At 33.8% G+C, this 24,581-nt stretch overlaps 1 protein-coding gene across 1 annotated transcript in view; it reads left to right on the top strand.

Moving 5' to 3' along the window:
- The window catches only part of laza (lazaro), a 143,300-nt gene extending 119,185 nt beyond the window's left edge, over positions 1-24,115 (top strand). The window contains exon 3 of the transcript XR_001848420.1: positions 24,076-24,115. The gene's annotated coding sequence lies outside the window, so the exon portion shown is untranslated. The remainder of the gene's footprint in view (positions 1-24,075) is intronic.
- The last annotated feature ends 466 nt before the right edge of the window (positions 24,116-24,581 follow it).

Raw genomic sequence — 24,581 nt, 5'->3', positions numbered from 1 at the left:
GCCAATATACGAGTTGATGACCGCAAGCGTGCATTTTTTCAAGCGGCATACATACATACCACGTACAGACTTGTGTTACATGCAAACATACTATTGCATGTGTACAAATATACTCCTGGTGCTTCCCCTCCCTCCAACCGTCACTTCGTCGCCTGCTCATAAATGCACATATTTCATTCTCCACTCATTTGCAACCAAACTCCTTTTAATCCCTCTGTTGACTTCCCAAACTCTTTCGTTTTACACATTCTCCTTTCATGCTAGTATCCGCCTTCTATCTTCTTATCTCTAGTGTCCGTTAGCTCAATCGTAATTCGAAACCAATTTTTGTGGGCGTCTACAGTCCATTAATTAACCACAATATTATCTCTCTATTCGCTTTCTAATTCAGATGCTATGAACCAACATTTTAACTCCGTCAAAGTTCAATGGGTTTGTATTAATTTTTAGCAGTTCACTATGCGTAAAGCTAGCAGCAATCTTATGCTGCTGATAAGCACAAATTGTACTCAACTCAACTTAATTACGAATGGACTCTTATAAATAAATTTCATTTATTTAGCTGCTCGTTGAATCTCCTGCATACATACATGTGCTTAAATGGCGAGCAGATGAGGGTGGACCGCATACTCGTACATAGTTATGTAAGAAGATATGCAAAACATACAAAACATATGTACATACGTACGTACGTACATATGTATGTGTGTAGCTCATATTTCGTATCGAGTATTATGCGATTTCAACAGCCGATTTCCAAATGTTTCATAAAGCATAGATGCATTGTTCAATTAATTTTGATTTAATGGTCCACTAATTTGATTTATTGAAGCATTTTTATCAGCTACACGCTTCGTGAGCTAAAGTCGTTGTGCTCGCAAAGAAAGCCGAATAACGCTATTAATTTATATTAATTTTCATTTCTTTTCAAAATCTGTGTGCTTATTTATAAGACATGCATACGCGATATATATACATATATTTAGAATATGACTGGACCCGCCAGTTTATTCTTTGCCATATTTTCACCAATACCCTTGATTCTTTACCAAGATGATATCTAGTTTGTCACAAAGTGGGGCCAACCCTTTTTTGGTGAGAGCAGTGACGGAATCCTCGCGAGCTACCTAGAGTTCAGAGGATAACCAAAAATTTTATTTTACAAAGAAGACCTCCCAAAACTGCGTTTCATTGAACTGCAGCTTGGAATCTAACTTTTTTTTTTGATTGCAGTGGAAGCAACTAAGTATAGATATTTTCGATATATGTATGTATGTATGTACGCAGATGTCTAAGCGTATCAGATTAAGCAGAATATTAAAAGTATCAGGCCGGCTGTGGATCTTGGCCACCGATACACCCACAGAGGCCGGATTTTGAGTTCTGCTGCATTTCTTAACAGCTTTCAAAAGTGTAGTCTGCTTTTTTGTGGGCCTATTACTGAATGCATATGTCCTGATTACAGAAAGTTCCTCCTGACTATGTCTAACCGCGAGGTTTCGCCTCTCTTTCCTATTTTTCAGGGCTAATCACAACGCGCGGTTTGGTATCACTTCACCAGCGTATATTTTCCCGGCATTTATTTCGAGGTTTGCTTTAAAGCCATTTGGGATTCTAGTACCTACGAATTTTAGCCGCCTTTTTCGACAAGCAAACTATGGTGATAATTCCATACTCAACGGCCAAATTTAATTACCTGCCTCCCCAGATTTTTATATATCTATTTAAGCCATTCCAATCAGTGTTTAAGTGCTCCTAGATTACGCTCTAGTACTTTAGTTAGGTATTAGTAAAGCATGACATTTCTCTCGGATAATTCATCTCAATTTCATTTAACTGTTTAACTGCCTCCACTCAAATCATTACTACGAACAATATGATACTCATTATTATCTCGAACGCAATCATTAGTTTCTGTGCCAACTGTCGTTATTCAAATGCATTAGCAACGATAACTCCCAAATCGGAGACATCAGCACCGCAGCCACCATCAAATGTTATGCACTACTACTTCCCATGTTTAGCATGTACATACATATGTATATGTGCGAGCACTTGACTACTTGCATATGTGTGCATTCCATGCATAACAATCAGCTCATCACAATGCGCGCTTCCTTTATGATGTCCTTGCGGCTGCTGTTGCTTTGTCATCGCGTTGTAGGTGGTCTTTTTCGTGAGAGTCTGCCTCAAACAGCCACTCAAGCAGATGCGCTGTAGCATTGAGTTTTGCTTAAGAAGTTTTCCGCGCCCCGTGGCGGTATGTATGTAGATATCTATAACTCAAAGCCAACACCATAAATGCATTCCATTGAAAAAACTATAGCAACTATAGCTCCTCCACTGAATACTCCTCTACTCAACTCATTCCCATCTCTCCGTTCTCAAAGAACTACTCTCGACATCGAAGTCTGACAGTAAAACCATTGAGAAATTTATGCGCCGAAAAGTTTTAGCGAAAGTGATTTATGACTGCGAAATCCGCAAATATATAGTTAGTGAATAGTAAACTTGATTCACTTCTGCTGCGCCGCTCAACTCCTGAGGCACTTGCGGATTATCTGCTGCGCTGCTATTCACTCGGCAATTTTTTTTTTTGGTTGAGCGCAAATGATTCTTTCTTCTAGTCATTTTACAAATTCTGCTTTCTTATTCGTATTGTTTATTGCAATTGTTATGCTTTTATTGAGCGATAAATTGGAAAATTGATTTTTTGACTGCAACTATTTGCAATCACGGAAAAGTATTTGAATTGTAGCGTTAAAAATTTATGCAAACCAAATTTAATAGAATGCTATTTAAGTTAGTTTAAAGATGCTGAGATTCATTTTGAATATTAAAATTTATATTAACGCTGCTCTAGACGATGACAGTAGAATCATTATTGATGTGCTGAATTGTCGGTACCAGTACGCAGTACCCAATACTTCAAAAATATTTGGGTACCCAGTACTTCATTTTGGTTACCCAATACCGATTTTTCAGATTAAACCTTCGCCGCTTTATGTATTTCGTTTTATAAAAAAATTATCTTAGTACCATTTTACTAAGTACCATTCTAGGCCTGCGGTCAGCTGTCCAAGGGCACTCTAACTCCTTCTTTTACTCGATGACACCGCATTCAGATGAACCTTCATTGGCAAGAGATCCCTCAATTACCTTTGAGAATATTTCGAGGCTGAACTTAATATTGGCCACTCCTCTAAGCATTTAAGCGTGCTCAGCTTGTCAGAAGTCTGTATAAAAAAAATGCCTCCATATGGCCTGCTGCCTATTTGTGCAGCCATATCCCGTCCATCGTATCTTCTGTATATATTTTTATCGAGGACTTCCAGTTGTTAGATACTTCTGCCTTCTTGAGTATTCAAACATATTTACTAGGTACATAGCCATAAAATGTACGAACCTTTTTTATTATTAGCGATCAGCTGCGTGCCGTGAGTTAGTTATCCGAGAAGTTCTTCATCTTTGCAGGTTGAGTCCCAAGTCTAGATAACAATCCAATGCTAGAAAGGATAGGCAGTCCCAATTGCTGGGAAGCTGGGTCTCTTTTCCTCTAGCCATGAACAAAGGCCTTCTTTCTTATTGATTGTAACAATTTTGGAAGCTAGCTTACTTTCAAGAAAGATGCTCTCTTTATCCCCTAAATGCATTTAATTACAACTTCTACTAACCGAAAACGAACCATGTCGTTCTCTGTTTTTAATTTTTTATTTACCGCTCTTTAACCAATGATGAATTGCTCCACTTCAATGTCTCGTAAACACATTTGTCAAATGCCATAAATTAAAATAATCCCACAACCACAACAATTTCAAGTAAGTACTTTGGCAAATAATCAAACAGCAGCTCGTACATACTCGCACTCGTAATCGTCGAGCAGAAGGATAATAATAAATGAAAGCAGAGTTATTGAAAATCCTGTAAGCTATGCAAAAACCAAAAAAAAGAAAAAAAAACTCAGTCCTAAAAAAATCCACTTGAACTTGAGCTGCTGCAAGTGCTGTGGCATAGAGTTTCTTCACCAGCCACTTGGTATGTCGACTGTCTGCCAAGGCCAAGGCATCGACCACGGCAATGGCGACGAGCCGCTGTTTGAGAAACAAAAAAATGCTGAAAACATAAAACAAATAAGTATAGAATCTTGGAAGTGCAAAGGATATATACTGCATTTCGAAGCCAGCGGGCGGCAGGCGACAGGCGATAGTAAAGTGTGTAAAGTGGATGCCACTACCAGCGTTGCCAGGTTGACGTTTTTAACGTCATTCGGACGTTTTTTGTATCCTGTTGACGTTTGGACGTTTTTTGTGTAAAAAATTATGTTTTTTAACTTCCCAGTAATTTTTCTTTGTTACTAAATCTTGTAAGTAGAACTGATTTTGAATTATTTTCTTAATAAATCTTTACAATCTTTGTGTTTTGCTGCAGCTGCTTCAAAAGATATTTATTTTTTGGACACATATGACTTTAATATGATGCAAACCAAGCCTTGGCGCATTTTTTGGATTCTTAGACTAAGGATCCCGTGTTCAAAGGCTGGTTGTGTAAACACTTGAAGTTATGAGGCTAGTTGTAATGTTTGCAATTGCACATTAAAAGCCAAATCAGGAAGAGCCGATCTATGGCAACACGCACGCACACAAAAGCATCAAAAAAGCTGTGCAGCATAAAACATCAGAAAAAAGTAGGCAACTTTTTTAAGACTTTATTGAAAACGTAATGAATGCAAAAAAGGCTGAAGTATTGCTATGCTCCTTCTTAGCAGAGCGTAATTTACCATTTTCGACAACCGAATCCCTTACCAAATGTCTACAGGAAAAAAAAAATTTTTTAAATCAACTTGCACATTATTGCCCTAAATTTTGTGGGCTATCAAACTGCATACTCAAAAATATTCTAAAAAATCTGAATAAAAAGTTAAAAATCTAGCTGAAAATTTGCAGATTTTTTATAATTTTTGCACAAAATTTGAAATGTGGATTTATATTTTGTTTGTCATATAATGAGCTTGACTTTTATGAAAACATAATAAACATTAAATAAACAAAAGAGTAACCGCCAAAATCGATCCAAATGTTGATGACTTAATCAGCTGATCACAAGTGTATGTATAAAATGATTTTTATATTAACGATCTCAAACCAGTGAACCAATGAATTTTAAATGTGCTCTGTTGATATAACATTTTAATATACCTTACGTACATATGTACCTTTGTATGCAATAAAAGTTTAATAAGACAAATTTTTGTACATTTATTTAAAAAGAGACGTTTTTGGGTAGGAAATCACGTTTCTTCAGACCAAGAGGGACGTTTTCTCATGCCGAAGAACTGGCAACACTGGCCACTACTGCGTTGGTGTTGGCGGCCCGCATTTCGGTGTAATTTTACTCCAATTGTCGCAACGTCTGCGGCGGTAGAGAACAATGCAAGTGGCAAAGCAATTGATATCGTTGGTGTTGGGGATGATGGTGCTGAGGATCTTGTCTCTTGCCATTTCTCAAATATTTGACGTTTTGAAAATATTCACTTTAAGTATTAAGAGCAGTTAATTTATCTTTTTTAAAGTATAAATAAAAATAAAATGAAATAAATTAAATTGTATAAATTTAAATGAATTTAAATCAAATAGAATGAAGTTGAATACAAGAAAAATAAATAGCATATATTTAATTTAAATACAATCAAATAAAAGAAAATTAAAATAAATTAAATGAAAACATATCAAAGTAAAATTAAATAAAACTAAACAAAATAAAATAAAAATGAAAAATTAAATTGTATAAATTTTTAAGAAATAAAATAAAACAAAATAAAATACAAATTAAAAATAAATAAATTGTATATATATATTTAAATAAAATGAAACGAAATGAAATAAAAAAAAACTTAAAAACACTATATAAAATAAAATATAACGTATTAAAAAATACAACAAAAATTTCAAATGAAATAACGAATAAAATAAAATATTTAAAGAAAGAAAATAAATAATATAAAAAAATTTTAACCTTCAACTACAAAATTAATAATGGAATAAATAAAATCTAGTAAAAATGAAATAGAACAAAATAAAGTAAAAACTTTGGGAAATAAAATAAAATAAATAAAACAAAAATATTAATAAATAAACGAACTATAAAAAATAGTATGAAAACTAAAATAAAATAAAAACATATTCAAATATTAAAAAATATGATACAAATTTTAAATTAAGTAAAGAATAAAAGAAATATTTATATAAAGTATTATAAATTTAAAAAATCGTAACATTAAAAAAATTTAATTAAATTATAATGTAAGTAAAATAATATAATATACCACAACAAAATTAAAGGTAATAAAATTAAAAAGAATAAAATAAAAGCAAAATTTTGAGAAATAAAATAAAAGAATAATTAAATAAAACAAAATATAATAATAAATAAATTAACTTCTAGATATAGTATAAAAATTAAAGAGAAATAAAGAGATATTTAAAAATAATAAAAAATATGATCAAAATTTAAAATTAAATAAAGAATAAAGTAAATTGTTTAAATAAAAGAAAATAGACAATTAAAAACATTAACTAAAAATTTTAAAAATGTTCAGAAATTAAAAAGGTTTTAATTTTACCGAAACTTAGTTCTTAGTACAAATCCGGCAGTTCTCACAAAGCATGACTACAAGTCACTATAATTTGTAGTGATTTCTCTAAATTCTAAACGCGAAATGGCAAATAAATCATTACAAAAAAACTAAACAAAAACTCAAAATAGTTAAAAAAGTACACATGTATTTGTTTAAAATGTTTAAATTATTTTACGGCGAAAGAGTTGCGAACTCCGCAAATTTTTGGCATTTTCATTTAAAATGAACGCAAAATTAACACAAGTACACTTTCACATACACATCCATACATATGTACATGTGTACAGTTACAATTTGGCATGTATGGAGGTATTTCCAACTTTTCACGATAATTATGAGCTTCGTTTTTTGTTTCTTTTTTTAGCAGTTTAATTTTGTTTTCACTTTTTTATTTTATTTCGTTTTTTTTTTTTTAATTTTATCCGTTTTATTTATTTTTTTTTTTGCAGCAAAATGATTACAGGACTCAACAAATCAACAAATGAATGAAAAGTTCCATGAATTATGTGCTTTTTGACTGTTGAACGCCATAGCAATAAACTTTGTCCTTGTTGCTGCTGCTTGTCAACGAACAATTTCTGTGCCATATATATAGTATGTACAATAATTAAACATGCGTAATATGTGCATGCCAACACACATAAACATGGTTTTAAATGAGTGTATGAGTTCTTTTTATTTTTCATTAAATAAATCGTTCAGTAGTTTAATGAAATGTAATTGGAGTGACACAGTCCTTTTAGGTAAAGCAAGTTTTAAACATCGTTGCTTCATTGGTTCAGAAATTGCAGTAAAAAAAAAGTTCACAAACGGGCCGAATGGTACGAAAAAGGTAAAGTGAGCAGAGTGGTTTCCTCCAAATTTATTATAGATTGTCCTAGGATTAAATATATTTTCTGAATCACTCCAAATAGGCTCTGGTCTGGCACCCGCTCAGAGAGGAAGCGCTAAGCTGTATGTTTTTTTTTATTATATGATTTCCTGCAGAAGAATTGGTAAGTCGTTTGCTACTGGGACAAAAGACAACTCTACGGCTAGATCGTCAGTTTTGTTGTTGTTATTGACACCTCTGTGTTCTGGGACTCAGCACAGGTAGAAGGGTATTTGCCATGATTGACCTCCGTCTTGCCCTCCTATAATCTATGACAGTCTTTGAATAGGTAGTATAGGAAAATAGGACCCTAATTATTGTCCAGCGTTGAATATAAGGGTCTCTTCCGCTTTTATTATTGCCAAAAATTTCTGTTTTGGAAATAAATACAGTACATAAAATACGTACATTATTCTGGTTAAGAGTAGTAAACCTCATATCCTGGTCCTTTGTTCACTGAAACTATCAGCGTAAATGCCGGCCGCCTCATATCCGTGCTCTTACGTCAACCATTGCCCTCTGTTACAGCTTCAAGATACCTAACGATAAATGTGAATTTCCCACATAAATCGATTCCAGTGACACCTAGTGGGCCTAGAAACATGGCTTTGATAAAGATCTCTACTCCAGCGCCACCTGTCAGATCAAATTTTGCAGAAAGATTTGTTTAATTCATCTGCCTTATCTTCCCTATTGACTCGCATAATATTTTGAGGAACTATTATCGACACAGATCGTATATTTTGGAACCTTGAATTTCATACTTAATTAAAAGTATTTTCCAATAGTTTACCACAACTTTTCGAATAAGTGACAAGCCAAGATTTGGTTGAATGGTTTTTAAAATTTTCACGGTCGCATTTTTTTTGTTCATTACGCCTTTGTTTTCATTTCAGATTTAATTTCTGCTCTAAAGTTTATTTGTTACAAATTGTGTATGCCGATTTATTTTCATGCCATGCCAGTAAATACATTCCTATTTAAAACTATTCACACATTTGGAGCTGTATGCATGTATAATCGCAAGGGCCTAAAAATACATATACGGATGTAGTTTACGAGGGCTATTTGGGAATTATTAAATAATAATGTCGGTATGCTGTGCTAAAGAGTAAGTTTCTAGAAATATAATGAAACCTAACTTAGAAAATCTCGTAAACGAATATTAAATTTAGAAGAAATTCCCAAAAAACGAAACTGCTATTGAGCGCGTCTTTTTATATTACTGGAACTTTGATAGGAGTTATCCCAGTACTGACTAAGTAGTGTATGAGTCTGGCCTAGATTTTTAACGCAATTTGGTGGACATGCAAGCCTTTTTTTATCAAAATTTCTTAGGTATGGGATATGACTGTCGAAGAGAACTTTGGTCCTTAAAAGGAAGGACTGAACGGCGACTAAAAATTCGTTGCAGAGCCTAGTTTTCAGAATTTCGATTTTAAATTAAGTAAAAGCTAAGAATTCCACTTAGGCGAGTTCAGTTGAGCCTGGGAAAGCATAAGCATTTATGTAAATGATAACTACGTTAAACCAAACTTGGTAGAACTTACACTGAATTTAATTGAAGTGAAAGTTCAATCAGAACAATTCAGATCGAAAAGCTTCAAAGTACTACTTCGCTCACTTTCGTGAAAGACTTATGCGCGAAAGGGCTGTAGTTAGACCAGTCATAACCAAAGCATATTCCGCGAGATTGATTGTGGTTCCAGGAAATCTTTATTACTAAAATCAATTGTGAAGAGCATAAAGGCGTATTTAGTTAAGCTTTCACTATTCAAAGTCATTTTTGTGAATGCTCATTTTAAGCTAAGAAAGCTCAGGATTATAAATAAGCTCATTAGAAAGACGAAAGAATAAGCGAGAATCCCAAGTAATTTTACAGAGCTTAGAGTAGCAGGCCACAGATTCTCGAAGGACAAAAATCTTTCGCAAGATCCAATTCTGGCGACTATCTTGAAAGCTCTTTTTTCTCCTTCGAACGACTAATTGAAATATCTGCTAGCGAGGAGATCTCAGCTGTGTTCTATTTTTCCTTTAGAAATATTTTTTCTAAACGTAGCAATACACATGGTGGAACATTTGAGTTTATATAACAAAAACTAGTTATATAAAAATTTAATCAAATTAAAAGAAAATATTTTTCTTTACAAAACAATAAAATGTAGGAATTAAAAGAAAATTAAATTAAAAAAGAAAAAAACATTTCATTAAGAAAATAAAAACAAATACATTAAAAGGAAAAGTTATTTAAGGAAACAAAATTTTGTTAAAAAATTAAGTGTAACTAAAAAAATCATTTATACAATATCAAAATTAAATGAAATGTAAAAAAATAGTTTTCATTTTAACAAATAAGATCTGAATATTAAAAAAAATTTAGCTAAAAAAAAGAGAAAAACGAACGAACGAAAAGAAAATCATTTCGCTGCCCGAGTTTTCGAATTTCGGATCTCTCGATTGGCACGCCAGTGTTTTGAGCAAAGCCATAGCCGCTGTTAGAGCAGCGCGAGCAAAATTAGCTTTCCGCCATGAAAGCTGGCCAGGAAGCTTTTGTAAGAGTTTTTTGCCAGAATAAACCAAATCTTTCGAACTAAGTACCTTGCTTACTGCCCTTCAATTGTCTTACAAAACTTTCATTTATCTTTTCTAGAACTGCCTTGAAAAGGTGGTTGTGATGAAAGCTCAAGTTACAGCTACAGTTAAAGCAACAGAGCACTGAACCACCAAGTTTTCTAAAAGTTTCATTTCAAATGGTCAACTCTCAGCGCTTTAGACAATTTTTTCGCTTATATATATATTATATTTTTCGCTTATGTTTTCCTGTATAGGGACCTTTAGCCATGATTGAGTGTGCAATATAAAATGTGTAACCCTCGTATGCCAACCTCGTTGTTGGCTGCATAGTTACCAGCATATTTAACAACTCTTTGCCTGCCTTTTCCCAAACAATCAGCAATCCCGAATTTAGCCCCGTCAACTTTCGCATATGTTTAATACCGTTAGACATATGGAAGTATGTATGTACATAGATTTATGAACATATTTGTATGCGAATGTAATGCGCGTACAATTGGAAACTCTAATTTCAGTGCACTTTTTTGTCGTTGTTTTTGTTTTAATTCTGCATACGTTTTTTTTTTTGTTTATAACCCTTTCACAGTTGACAGTTTTGCAACAGTTGTGTTGAGTCATTTACGTTGAATTGTGTGACTCATAAATGTTTTCCGTGATCCCCAAAAAAGCTAGCGCTATGGCATGCCAGCGGGAAACAAACATACAGACAGTTACATACATATGTGAACATACAGGCATATATGTATACATAGACATACATGTATACATCGCATATATATATATACATTCCCATCATTTCACATCTACTAAATACATAAGTATTTTTGAGCGCATTTTCGGGAATGCTGCCAAACTTTTCATGCCTTTTCGTGGCTGCTAACCTTTCCCTCCGGCTTCGCTCAGGCTTATGAAAATGTGTTAGCATAAATTTGTATGTTTTTTTTTCTCGTTTTGTTGTTGTTTTATGACGCAACTTTTTACCACTTTTTAATGGTTGAAATGCTAAAATGTGTTTGCAATCGCATTTTCCGGCAAAACGGGCAGTCAGCATAACAATTCATCGCTGTTGCCGTTGTTACTCTTATTGTTGTTGCTGTTATTACTGCAGCATTCGGACGAGCAGCTCAATGCGTTAGTAACCCTGCTAAAAATTGTACGACTAATCTCTAAAGAGAGTATTCCGAGATTACCCTTAATCGGGTACAATTGGGCATTAATTATCTACTGGCGTCCCTAAATTGGAGCGCAAGCGTTGCGTTTTCCATTGTCAACGAGTGCCAAATCAACGCGGCGTAATTTTTAACGTTTTCTCATTTGATCTCGTTTTTATTCTCATTTCTTCTTTCATTTTTTTGTGTCCTTGTCAAATGAAAATTCCATTATTTACGGGTATAATTGGAGATGAATTAGTTCCCGATTCATCTATAACGGGTACTATTAACGATAGATAGATAGTATTCGCTTGACAAACCAGAGCACCCTGGTTCGAATCGCGGCTGGCGCAAATTTAAATTTAAATTTTTTTTAAGTAACTACATAGTCGCTTTTTGTATCCGTTCGAGTATAAAGGAGAACAATTAGTCTCTTCATAGGACATGCTCGAACAGAAGCAACAGTTCATTCCATATAAAGAGATCAAAAGTGATATTAGACGCACGTTCCTTTGTGATTGCTCCCGGAGTCATCCCGGATTAGTCGCATTTTTTGTAGGGTAGCTAGTTGGCTGTGTGTGTGTGTGTCGTTTGCTCGTTGCCATAGTGGTTGTCAAACAATTATTTGGCTTTAATTTGCGGCACTTTTGATTATTTCGATTATTATTGCCATTTTATGGTGTACCTAACTACCAACAACAACAAGAGCAACAACGTGCGGAATTGTAGTTTATTTATTTATGAAGTGTGTGCCACATTTACAATGGCGCCGCATGCACTTACACAAAAACACCCACACACACACATACAAATAGGCACGCACACACACATATATATGCCGTACTAAATAATTTTAGCAATTTCTAAATACGCGCTTGCAGCTAAGTATTTAAGTATTTAGTTGTTAGTATTTTTTGTTTTTTTTTAGTTGAAATTTACAATGATTTGTTGATGGCGATTATAAGTATGCATTTTTATGGTGGAACACATTTTGAATAATGAGTTTCTGGTTGAAATATTTATTAATATGTGGTTGCCATTATAAATTAATATTTTCCAAATGCTTTATTCCCTATGTTGAAAATAGAAAAATGTTTTCATGCAAAGGAAACATAGACTGATGTTTGTCAAAGTTGAAGAGTTCATTTTAAACCGATTAAAATTAATATTATTAAGCTTTAAAGTGCTTCATTGGGAGTTTATTTATGGTCGCATGCTAGTCTATGCATCCAAATATGGAATGTGTATGATAATGACTTGTTTTCGTTCTCTCTGCGCAGAAATCATGAGCTACTTTGGGATATAAATCTAAAAAAAAAAGTTGAATATATTTGAAGTTAACCTAGGGATGTTCCGATACCATCAAAGTATCGATACCTACTCAAATGAGTTTACTCAAACCGCTATTTCGATACTACCTATATGAGTGAACCGAATGTATCGATACCTACTTATATCGATAACTTTTCATCCCTTTATATGCAACAAAGCGAAAGTAATTTTCAAGCGTTATCTGTGACATACCTTTTGCGACACCTGAGTGGTAGATCGACCTATCTCGGCAGCCAGTTTAAAAACGCCCTATCTGAGAAAACTTTTCAAAAGCACTCTATTACAGAATTTGATTGAAAACCGCCTTATATCAGAAAACTTTTCAAGACAACCCTCTTTCAGAATTCGGTACAAAAACGCCATATCTCAGCTGCCGATTCAAAACGCCCTATCTCAAATATTTTCAATATATTTTCAGTTGAGGTATCGATATGTTTATTTGATCATTAGTAACATTAGAACTAATACGATTACTTAGACAAAAAATTAAACTTTTTAAAGGTTCCCACAAAACGTTACGGCTGCAAAGCATTGCCTGCACTTTGTAAAAATATATCCCCACTTTAGATTTTGGCGGTGCTATTGCGTAAAGCAATTATTTTTCATAAAAACGAAGCAATTATTTTTCATAGAAAAAATATGACTGAAAGATATGGCACTTCTCCAAATCGATTCAATACAAGTACTTTTATTTCGATACTAAGTAGCTATCAATAAAACGATTCAAGTAAAAAAAGTAGTTGGTATTGAAACAACAGTATCGAGTACATACTCGTATTTACTTATATCGGAACATCCCTAAGTCAACCTCGCTTAAAGTGTTGAGATATCACTTAAATGAACTGTGTTTAGGCGCGTCTGCTAACACCAGTCGCCTAAATACATGCTATGTACTGCTGCATGTGCAAAAATTTCCTTTATGCAAATTATGAAATTTTTGCACATGCACTTCTCAACTGTCATGTAATTAAACTTTCTTAAATTTTAATTAGATGGCACTTCAAAGTATGCTCCGCCTAGTCTGATGCATCCTCCGGACACTGCTTCCGGAGCATTTTGCGGACTCTGCATGACTTACAAACATGCAGAGGTGGTCTCCCCTCTCACTGAGTTATTCAAACTGAGTAGAGCTTACACAATGGATTATGCTTACTCTTGTGAAAGCTCTGTGTAAAAATTTGAGCTTAAATAGCTTGAAATTAATAAACCGCTCATTTATGTGAAAGCTCAATCTGAAAAAGGGAGCGGCCTTTACACAATTGTTAAGGTCGTCCAATTTTACAATTTTTATTGGCACACTCGAAATTCATTCTGAAATTCTTATATAACTGAAGAGGTTAATACTTATATATATTTGTGAAGAAGTGTAGACAAATATTCTAATAGATAATTACTTTTAATTAATATGTTTTTTTGTTTAAATTAAGGCTTACGAGCGTTAGCTGGTGCTAAGCTGCTGTCAAATTAAAAAGTATAGTATTTTGTTTTTAACGTTCTCGAGCTACAAAATATTCAATTAGAAACTAATTTTATTTGAACTTTTTCTGAATTGCTCCTAATTCGTCTCATTTTCCTGGAACGTTGCGTCTCCCACTTGAAAACTTTTCTCTGACTTCGCTCAGGCGAGTGCACAGTGCTTTTTTGTAGTTTCGCATATTTGCTTTGACAGTAAGCTTAATTTTCACAGAAGTACACTTCATTCTTTCAGTGGACTCTCTCATGCGGCTTGTTTTACCTTAACCCACTTTCGCTCTTCGCTGTTTTACTTAACTTTTTGCAAGTTGTTTATGATTTTTAATTTTTGCTTGCAAATTCAGACGAATTTTTTAACTTTTCTTTTGCTAAAGCTGTGTTTTAGTCACAGATTTTCATCCTCGACCCTTTGGGGATGCAGTGAACGAACACTGTTATAATAGGACAACAAAAAAAACCTCTCCATAGTCGAGACAAGTCTGCTCGACTTGATGGTGAACATGCACACGAATATAAACAAAGGTAGCGGCGGCAGGCGCAGCCTACTGTAATTTTACGCCACAGCTCTTCTCCCTAGCACTTCTCTCATTCAGCTCTTTCTCTTGAACCACTCTTGTGTTAAGCACTCAATACGACTTTAGCCTGGTTGTGCAAATACGCTTGACTTCGCTTGTTCGCCTCGACTTTTTGGGTAATTTTTATAAGCTTTGACATTTAAAAAAAAAAATAAAAAATAACACCTCAAACTTTGACTATTGTTGCGACTAGGGCTTATTCTTATTTTTTCGACTCGTTTACTTTATTGTCAGCCTTGTTTGTCGTTTTATTTTGTAGTATATTTAATATACCATTCCTATTTCGACGACCAAAATTTTTGGTAACTGTAATATGATTCCAAATTAATGCGTTTTCATGTGTTAATTTAGTATAATTTTTTTTTCCATATTTCCAAGCCCATGAATTGAACATATGTAAGTAGGTGCGCTATACGCCTCTGCCTTCTCCATGAAACTGCCTCACACTCCTGGAGGAGGTGAAATGATGTATCTTTAGCAAAGTGATAAACGCGATACAGATCGCTTGACTAGATCTATAGTTTGTGCAAGTGACGTCTTAGCCTGTGATGACCCCTGTTAATATCTGTAATAATGCTTAGCTCTAACTTGGGGAGGTTTATGCGTAATCTGTATCTCTTTTAGTTGCACCTCTAGCACTCTCTTAGCTGGACAAAGACCCCTGCCTTTTCGCCAATGCAGTTTCTTCAGTTTAATATGTATTTTCCTTTCTGTTCACTTGCTTTAACGTGCTAGAGTCTACTGCAAGAAAGGGCTCAAGTTCTGTTGCGGTCGAGACAGCAGCCATATTCGCTGGCCGATCAGCTTCCATATCTCCTTCGACTGCCAAAAGCTCTCGTACCCCTCTTAGTTGGATAACATTGCTCTCAGCCAATGCATTCTCAATATATGTACTTCAGGGCCAATTAGGATTTGCCATGGAAGGATGAGCTGATCAAAATATCTGTCGCTTCTTATGACATTAGATTCACTGTGTCCAAATACCCATTCTCCTCCAGGAAGCCAGAGTTTTAATTATACACATACATAAATACTTGTGAAGCCGAGCCTTGCAGGTTGTAAGCTATAGTTGCCCGCACAGATGCCGTGGTTGGTCTTAGCGCCATGACAGTACTAGACATGACTGTCCTTTAAAGAATGTGGCCTCTCCTTTGGATTTTCCTGGCTATAAGACCTTAAAGTTTCCATCAGAGCTGTACTCGGAAAGCCTCTGTTTATAAACCCGAAAACAATGTCGACTCAGTGCTCGACTAAAAACAAAGGTGGGTAAAACTCCGCCATGATCCCAGTATCACCGGTACCACAGGGCCTTTACGGTCAGTCCCTTCAGGCTAACACGACAATCCCTTGAAGGCGCAGATGGATCTTAGAACTTACTAAAGAGTCCTTAATAAACTGGACGAAGAAAAAAAATTCAGCAAGGGCTCTTTTCGGAGACAAATAGCTCTGTGTTCAATTTCATTCGTCTGCTTAGCTGCGTTGTAAGTCTCAACCGATTTATTATTTTGAAGTTATAGGTACGTGTTCACCAAAAAAGGGCCGATGTTCTGATGGAATATATATAAATATCTTCTATTAATAACTAGCAGGGACTTCCTGAAGGCTTATTTCCTTTTAATAACAAAACTGACTTTCTTTAAATATTCATTTTTCATTGGAGTCAAAATTCTACATTAAAATTTGACGCCAGCCCTCTTCTTTTCCTGCACTCCATATGCTTTTAGATTCTCTATTTTATTGCCATTTTGCTGCACTTCAAACTCAATTGACCAACAAATGAAAAATGCAATTTTACTTTTGAATATTTTTGTTTTACACATTTCGGCACTTTATTGTCTTTTCGGCAATTTCGTCAGCGCTCCACCGCTGCAGCATAAAAGCTAGCTTTTTTTTTTTTGGTACTTCCAGTCATCATTCAGACCAAAGTGCGCACACAGCTAGCCAACCAGTCACCCAGGCAGTCAGGCAGTTTTCGCCATGCAGTCTTTCTCCGCCATCGCACTTCACTTTTGTCTGCTGTTTGGTAAATTTTAAGAAAATAAAATCGCATACTGAACTAAATGAAAGCGAAATGGAAATTGTACAAAGTAACGAAAAGATAGTCGAAAAAAAAACAAACGAGAAACAAATTGAGTTGCAGAATAAAGTGGAAAAAAATGCAGCAGATGAAGTAAAAGTCAGCGCGAAAGCTGAGAATTGTGTGAAATGGGTGTTTGAGTGCAGAGTGAAAATGACGAAATTGGTGAAAATGGCGAAAATGAAAAAACAAAGCAATGAAGTGGAAACTGTTTGCCTTGCATGTGAGTGAAGTCGAATAACAAACAAAGGAAACGAAATAAAAGGACACCGCTCACTATAGGCACTCGAAAAGCAAACAAACAGCGCAAAAACGAAGACTGGTTAAAGGCTGCTGACTGACTGACAGGCGGGCGCCCAAAGGCGCGCAGCCACAAACGAGTGCTGCCGTGACAGTAGTAGTGACTGCATGCCAACGGCGGTGACGGCGACAAAACAAAAAAAAAAAAAAATAGAAGAAAAACAGGAAAGGGGTAGGCTCCACGCAAGCAGGAAGAGCCTAGGTGCCAGCAGCGGCATCTATATACATATACTGCATGCCCTTACACCCCGCCATGACGTTAGCGCTACAGTTGAGTTGGCGCGCCGCATCCGACAGTCAAGCAAACGGAAGAAGGCACAAAAGCGCGCGCACTCACATACATATGAATGCTTGGCGAGTCACACACACCCAGATAGAGGCAAACTTTGGGAAAAAATTGGTGAAAATATAGAGATGCCATTGCTATTAAAAGACACTTTGGCAGACAGCTGGCGGCAGTGGCTGGACGCCCGGTCTCGCATGTCGCATGATGACTTTATTGCTGCGCTGAGCCATATACCACACATGCAGCAAACAGGCGAAGGTGTACACGTATGCATGTACATACATACATACATATGATTGTACGTATGTATGTGTGTGAATTTTTTGTTTGTCCATGGATTGCTTGGTAAATAATGCGACCGACGGCAGTACGTCGCATAGACACATATAAAATGTAAATTGCGCAAAAATTAAGAAAACAACAACAAAAGCAATAATACGCACACAGGCAGAGTGTGCAGTAAAAGAAATGAAGCATATCTACAGGCGCAGGGCCCAGATACGACAACTTCTCAGCTGCCATTTGGAGTGTGGGCGATGTAATAACATTGCCGTTGCGTACGACTGCATTTTGGCAGTAAATTTAAATGTTATTGGAGTTGGCTAACTGTGTATGCACACATACATACACATGCTAAAGGAGCATTTGAAAAAAAATACAGCTGTGTGTGTATGAATATAGTGTTTGCAGGGTAATTTAACTGACTTTTATGCGGAAAAGGGCAAATGGTCGAAAGAAATTAAGACAAAAATATTTGCAGACAGATTTTCAAAAGATTAAATTATTGTTTTTTTAAAGAAATTTGTTTACAAGAAAACATTTTTTTTAAACAAGAACTTAAAAAATTTTTAAAATGAAAAAAATTTTAATTTTTTATATACATACATATACAGTGGTTGAAAAAAATTTTGCCGCAGCACATTTTGACAAGTTTTTTTATATTGTGGTTGTTCACGCTTGCCTGGTTATCAGGTTATCGAGATAAAAATAATTTTTCTGTAGTGTGTTTTACTGTTCTACAATATTTATTCGGCGTACTGTAGCAGGATTTTTTATAGCCAGCACTCGTGAACAACAACAACAAAAAAGACGAAAAAATAAGATTTTTTAATAAAAATATCAAAGTAATTGAAAAAACTAAGTGCGACAGCTATTGTTTTACACACTGTACATATGTATACAAAAAACATAAAAAATTGTTTGAAAATTTTTAGTGCTCGAAAACTAAAATTTTTAACATAAATTTTTTTAGCACACATTTTTTCCATAAAAAAATTTGTTTCTTTCAACAAATAATATACTTAAGCTTGTCAAATGTGATGCGGCTATATTTTTTCCACCACTATATGTATGTATTTGAAAGTTGTTCCATATTTATGCAATATGCTTCATACAAATAATTTATTCTGAAGTATTTTTGCTACTTTTTTTTGTGAACGACTTTCAGATTCGTAAAAGTTTAAAATTCAAAAGACTAAAATCTTTTTTTTTTTTTAATTTTGTTACTAATAAATTTGTTAGTAAAAACAATTTTTTAAAAGAACCTAGTTAAAAAAATTTAAGAAAAATAATATTTTTATAAAATTTTCGATTAACGATTTTCAACCGAAAATTTTAATGTTTTTTTTTTAATATGTATCTTTGGAACCGCTTCTGTATTTTTGTAATTTAGTGCATATAAATTTATTTTGAAGTATTTTTCCATTTTTTTTTTTTTTTGTGTGGAAAATTTTTGATAATTAAAATTTTATATTTTAAGCACTATTTTTTAGCTTTGTAAATTAAAAGAACTTATTGCAGTGCTTTTAAAATTTTCTTTATCAGCCTTAACATTTTTTTTGGCCATAAAAAGTTACTTAAAATCAAGATCGTTAAAATATCTTAAACGGCGAAACAGAGTTTAGAAAGTTCTAAATTAAAAATTTCCACATACCTAAATTTTTAAAGTAATATTTTTGACTTCGGCATTTTAACATATTTTTATTCTTATAAACCAAGATCGTTAAAATATCTTAAAGGGCGAAACAGGGTTTAAAAAGTTCTAAATTAAAAATCTCCACATACTTAAATTTTAAAAGTAATATTTTTAACTTCCGCATTTTAATTTATTTTTATTCTCTCAATTGAATACCAAAAAATCACTAATTTTCTTCTTTTCCTAGCAACGAAAAAGCCTTTGAGCCGCCCAACCCACTCATACTTTGCATACTTTCCTTCTACTTTCAATCAAATAACAAGGATATTCGATTAGCACAACAAGCAGTCACAGCGAAGGCATTCAGCCAAGTTGTACGAGAGTAGTTTCTCAAGTTGAGCCGAGTGCCCTTGCCGCTTCTTCTATGTGTCCTTAATCAATTGTGCTCGTGTGCATTTAAAGCTTTTCCTAAAAACCGAAAGAGCGACCCTTAGAGGCTCCCTTCCCCCACGCCGAAAGTTGTATTTAAGACGCTTATCAGCGCTTGATGAACTACTTGAGTACACTCTCTCCCTCTCCTGCTCATACACCTTCACTTTGAAATGCGATTGAACCTTTTCTGATTATTGCACATAAGCGACTAGCGAAAGGGGTGCTCTCTTAGCGATTAACCATTTTTTTTTTTGTTTTCATTTTTATTGTTTATCGTTCACTTTATTGTTCGTTGGAATACATTCGGTACCCAGCCGCATCAAATAGAATTTAGTTTTAAGGCGAAACTTCTTCATTATGCAGGATAAGCATCCCTTCCGGTCTGTTTTGTAGGCATAGCTTAACACCCTTTCATTCTTCAATGCGCATTCACTCACACCAGTCGGCTTATTACTCGATTATTTTACCTTTTTTTTGTGTGTGCTTTAATTTTTTGTTTTGACTTGATTCGTTTTGGCTCTTTTTTGTTTCGGCATTTATTTTTTTTCTTATTTAGTTGTTTAGCTGTTTTGAGATTCTTATTTTCTCAAATCTATTTAAGGCGCACACACGATTGAATGTTGAAGGATTTGCTGAAGGACCCTTTTTCGTTTGGGTCAAAGGCAGTAAATTGGGCGGTAAGAAAATTGTCTAAGAATGAGAAGGTTTTAGGAAGGGGTAATAAAAACGAGAATGTTAAGCGTCCTGCAAAGAAGGCCAAATATTTTTGGTCCACTGGAACACGAATGCTGAAAGCGTGTGTGTTTCTTGAATACTTAAGTAATGTTCCAGCGGTTCATAAAATATTTAAAATGCTTTGAACTACGACACTTCTGCAATGGTCTTAAGCATTTTACTAGACTTAATTATTTTCCTTAATTCAATTATTTTAGCGTCTTTCATTGCATTTTTAATTTTTTCCGAATTTTTTTTTCTCATCCTCATCCCATCTCTCTAATTCAATATTCACAAAAAAAACACAAAACAATAAAAATTGCTAGAAAATATTTGCTAATGGCATTTTAAGTAATTGAATTCATTATTTTTTATTTGTGGCAGGCACATACAGGCCCATGTCCATGCATATATTTGTGTTTTGCGTAGACGAAAAGGATTAGAGGCGTAGACTATGAATTTATAATGAATTCAATCGAATTGAAATGAATTTTTATTGAATTTCAGTTTGCATATTTTGTAAGCACCTATAAAAGTTTGTACATTAATAAAAAAGTTTTCAACAATTTTAGATTTAAAATATAATTAACCCTTCTTAAGAAGTTGTGCCTTTTTTGTATATCAATAATTTTGTAATAAATTAAATTAAATCACAAAATTTACAATGATCAAATAAGTGCTGGATTGTGAGAATTATGCATATATTTGTGTTTTGCGTAGGCGAAAAGGATTAGAGGCGTAGACTATGAATTTATAATGAATTCAATCGAATTGAAATGAATTTTTATTGAATTTCAGTTTGCATATTTTTCAAGCACGTATAAAAGTTTGTACATAAATAAAAAAGTTTTCAACAATTTTAGATTTAAATATAATTAACCCTTCTTAAGAAGTTGTGCCTTTTTTGTATATCAATAATTTTGTAATAAATTAAATTAAATCATAAAATTTACAATGATCAAATAAGTGCTGGATTGTGAGAATTATGGTTATGTGATCGAAATTTTGCCGTCTTATATGCGGTATGTTCAGTATTTAAATGCTGAAAAATTAATGTCCTTCTTTAGAACAGAAAGCTAAATATGTTCAGTTTTTAAAAGACCAAGAATTCATGTCCAGCTTTTTTAATGCCCATAAATTAATACCTAGTTTTTTATTTACCAAAAATTTAGTTCTAATTTCACAATTTTAAATTTATGTAAATTTTTTAATGACAACAAATTTATGTATATTTCTTTATTTATGCCCAGTCTTATATGCGTCCAACGTATGTATTTCATCACGCCAATGGTGAAATTGTGCAAAATCAAGTTTGAAGCATAAAAATTTACATATCTCCATTTTTGAAATTGTCGAAAATTTATGGCCAATTATTTAATTTTATATTTTTTTTATTTAAAAATGTAGTTCCAATTTCAAAATGCTCAATTTATGTCCATTTTGTAATGACCACAAATTTATGTATATTGAAAATGATTGTGTCCTGTTTAAAAAAAAATATGTCCAGTTTTTTTTTTAATATAAAAGGGTTTATATAGCTTTGGACTTATAATTAGGTTTTAAGACATGGCAAATGCCATTTTGAATTAACAAAAATAAATGTTCAGTTTTTAAATGACACAAATCTAGATCTTGTAGACCATTATCAACTACTGTGGTTTAGTTTAGGAAATCCAAAAATGTGAATAATCAGAAAATCAATAAAATTACTAAAACTGTGGGGCCAGTTTTAAATCCGCCAACAATTTTTGTTTAGTTTTTAAAGCGATACGTAATTTTTTAAGGACCGCAAATTTTTGTCAGTTTTTAACTAGTCAAAAATATATGTCCAGCTTTTGAATAACTAAACCTTTAAACCAGGTTTTTAATTTGACAAAAATTTGTTTAACTCTTTAAAATGATATAGAAATTTTTAAAAGCAGCAAAAATGTATTTCCAATTTTATAATTACCATTAATATATGGCTAGATTTTTAACAACACAAAATCTATTTGCAGTTTTTTTAAAGACTCAAGAGCTTAGGATTAGTTTCTAATTATGTTCAGTTTATGAATTACCGTCAAAACACCTGCTGACCATTTAACCGTACAATCCGTCCATCGACCCGTCACTTAGTGAAGTTTATCTGCAATCTGAACAAGTTAAATCAATCGGAAAGTGTATATCGCAACATATCACTTCAGCATGAATCGAATTGTATTAAATCGAAATGAATCGAAACCAAAATCGAAAAAAGTGTGAAATAAAAGGAAGTTTAAGCCAAGGAGTTCGTGTGGCGCTTGTACGCTTGCGAAAGTAAGCACGCAAAGTGTACATAGCTGACAAAAAAAATTCGAAATCCTACTATGAACAGTGCCTCTCGCAGTGTTTGTCACTTTTTGCTTGAGCTGCATGCACACTCTGCCCCACCAAAAAAAAAAAAAAAAAAAAAAAAAAAAAAAAAAAAAAAAAAAAANAAGTCTTATTTCTTTGATTTCTTTCACTTGAAAGTTTTCGCTCTGCAGCGCTTTCTAGTGCAAATGTGTGTCGATTTGTGTACTTTGGATAGAAAAAGTGAAACTCGCTTGACTGTAGCGCGTTCGGCTGATTTTTTCTTTCTCACAAATGTTTCAGGAGTGTTTGTGTGCGCTTCAGAGTTGCCTGCCTGCTAGCGAAATTTCAGACACTTATCAGCAGCGCTTCTTCTCAGATTCACACACATTGTTACCAACTCCTTTTTCCTTCCTTTTTTTTTGTATATTTTTGGTTTGTGGCCGCTGTATTTGTCTGCCTGTCCATTCTTGTCTATTTTGGCATCACTTTTGTCTGCATTGTCTGCTCGTTTTTGCGTCTGTTTATTTGTTTGTACGCCACTTACACTTCCCTACCCCGAACTCTTGCCACTTTTGTTGCAAAGTTGAGCAATTCATCACATACTTCGTGGCGCACTGAACCACATCAATGGCAAACATTTCCTAGCATTTTTCTAAGATATGCTGTGTTTACATAAATGTTTTTCAACACTTTTCACTCATATTTCTCTGTGAGAGGTGGTATGAATTTCTCTATATAGATATATATGTATTTTTTTGCTTTGACTAAGTGCAAACTGTTGTAAGTTTAATGGATAATAAAGCATAAAGGCCAACTTAAATGAAGCCCACTGGCATGATTTGTCTGGAATTGAGGCAGTTGCATGCAGCAGCATTTGCTTAGTAAAAGTATTTATTTATTAGATTTGATTCAAAGGGTGGACATAAAGGCAACTACATTTTTCGTCATTTAAAATTTACTAAAAAATTTTGATTTTCTTAATGTACGGAAAAATGTTTGTTCGTTTGAAAGTTTGACATAAGTTTATGGCAAAAAATTATGGACAAAAAATTTTAATTTGGGCATGCCTAAATTTATGACCTTTCAGATTTTATTTTTATAACTCCTTATTTGTTTTAAAAATTTCACATAAAGTTTTGTTCTTACAAACACTGGTAACAAATTTTTTATGACGAAAATTCGTTTCAAAATATAGCTTATAAATAGGTGACATACAATTTAGGCCATTAAAAACTGTACATAATTATTCCTGTATTTAAAAGACCTCAATTTTCAAATATTTCGTCGCGCTTTGCTTCTAAGCGTTAAATTGAAAGCATAAGCTGACTGAGCTTTACTGACTTGCATGCGTCATCTTTTTGCAAAAAAAAAATTAAAATAAATTTATGTAAAACAAGTACTAAACTGAATTTTTTCTTCTACTTTCAGGTATGCGAATTTTTCATATCGATATACGTAGTGAACCGAGTTTTTGTCGGTGAGTAAAAAAAAGCAGAGCTTTCTCTTTAGGCGCTTTGCATTTGTTCTTTTATATTTCTGGCTACTTCTTCTTCTTCGTCAAAATATCTAACACAAGCCAACAAAGAGACATTTAATTATTGCGTTTTTTTTTTTAAGTTGAGAACATGAAATGTTATGAAACCATTTCACTTTCCGCAATTCCACGTATCTCAACTCCAACGAAAGCCCACAGGTATCTAATAAGAATTTGCACTGCAACTTCAACAGCAATTTTCAGCTTGAGCTCCAACGCGTTGCAATACAGCCCAGATGACGCAGTTACCTTGAGAAAGCGATTTTGTTTTTCCTTTCTAATACCTCTCACTTAACTGGAAAAGTTTTACAACGCTGCGCCACCTAGCCGGCCCGTAACTTTATAATAATTTTACAAAAGTAGTGTTTCCCAGAGATTTAGCATTTCAACGCCCACCGCT

Source organism: Rhagoletis zephyria, unplaced genomic scaffold, assembly GCF_001687245.7.
Source record: "Rhagoletis zephyria isolate East Lansing unplaced genomic scaffold, Rhagoletis_zephyria_1.1 Rzeph_scaffold_00053, whole genome shotgun sequence".
Classification (NCBI taxonomy): Eukaryota; Metazoa; Arthropoda; class Insecta; order Diptera; family Tephritidae; genus Rhagoletis; species Rhagoletis zephyria.
This window is presented reverse-complemented; position numbering and strand designations above follow the sequence as displayed.